This window comes from Primulina eburnea, chromosome 17 (assembly GCF_022965805.1).
Source record: "Primulina eburnea isolate SZY01 chromosome 17, ASM2296580v1, whole genome shotgun sequence".
NCBI lineage: Eukaryota > Viridiplantae > Streptophyta > Magnoliopsida > Lamiales > Gesneriaceae > Primulina > Primulina eburnea.
The window spans coordinates 19,086,271-19,087,681 of NC_133117.1; the positions used below are offsets into that span (position 1 = coordinate 19,086,271).

The 1,411-nt window shown below is 32.8% G+C and overlaps 1 non-coding gene across 1 annotated transcript; it reads left to right on the forward strand.

The window, feature by feature from the left end:
* The first annotated feature begins 398 nt into the window (after nucleotides 1-398).
* Nucleotides 399-515, forward strand: LOC140818865 (U5 spliceosomal RNA). Its single transcript, XR_012115096.1, has one exon. It is a non-coding gene; the product is annotated as a U5 spliceosomal RNA (small nuclear RNA).
* The last annotated feature ends 896 nt before the right edge of the window (nucleotides 516-1,411 follow it).

Consider the following 1,411-nt stretch of genomic DNA (forward strand, 5'->3'; position numbering starts at 1 on the left):
CCTTCACACTTAATCGATAACTAGTTATTCTGCACAAGCGGTGCATGTGTGAACAATCTTTTTTATAATTATCGAAGGACTAAAGTGCTTAAATTAAAAATAAAAGTGTTTTTTGAAATAAAAAAAAGAACAAAATTGTAATATTAGTAAGGGCAAAATTGATGTTCATTTTTTCTCCTATTAGGCCTAACCTTTAAATATATAATAAACTATAACAGAAATAGAGATAGTAATTGAGGTTATTATTATTCTAAAATAAATAATCCATTCTTTTCTTCTACTGCCGGCCCCTACATCCCCGACTTTCAGTTTCCCTTTGTCCCACATCGTTCAGCGAATGTAATTGAAGAGTACTGTGCGATATAAAGGAAACGCAAATCCAGATTTAAAACTAATGCAGCCGTGCGATAAGCACATAGCGAACTATTCTTTCGCCTTTTACTAAAGAATACCGTGTGCTTGTCGGCTATAAGCGGCATGCGCTAATTTTTGGAGGGGTTATTCATATGTGGAATACCCTATCAATTCATAGTTCAAATATTTGTTGTTTAATAGATTTTTTGTGTGTCTGAAACACATAAGAAGTTATAAAAGTTTTGTAATGACCCGAATCTTTGTTTTGAATGAAGTATTAATTAAAAGATAATTAATGAGTTGTTAATTAAGTTTTAATGAATTGATAATTCGGGAATAAGCTGTTGGTATCCAACGAATTTTAAATGGATAATCCGACCTACTTCGTATTATATTATCTCGAGAAATCCAACTACACCAATGAGATTCTGACACGTGGCAGATAAGATTGGTTCGGATTTTCTGAAATAGTGCGGATGCGGCCTATAAATAGAAGTCGATTCTTTTGTGAAAAGATCGGTTAATCGAATAAAGAGTGTTTAGAAGGGGGTTGAATAAACATTGCTCAAATTTAAATATTCTTAGACAAAATGAGTTCAGTTTTGTTACAAACTGAAACTAGATATCCTGTTTGTCAATATCAATCAGTTAAACTGAATAAAACAGTTGCGGAAAATAAACTGACTGAAAGATAGTATATCTAACTGAAAATGACAACTGAAGTAATGACACCACAATTTGTTTCTGGATGTTCGTGTTGGATCCGGGTTTTCTACACGCTCAAACGCAGCGGAAGGTTTAAAAATTTTATTTATTTTGACAATCAAAATATGTTTGGACGCTCGTATGCTTTTTATCATAAACATTCATAGGGTGTTGAAATTTTATACCTTTGGTGAATAAATCACGTGGCTCCAACTAATCCGATATAAACGAATTAGCTCTTGATGAATCCCTACGAACTTTCTTCAAATCTCCTAATCCGATCCACGACTGGAATATTTGTTCCTCTTCTAAATTGCACTAGAAATTTAGAAGAACTTTTAACGTTGAGATC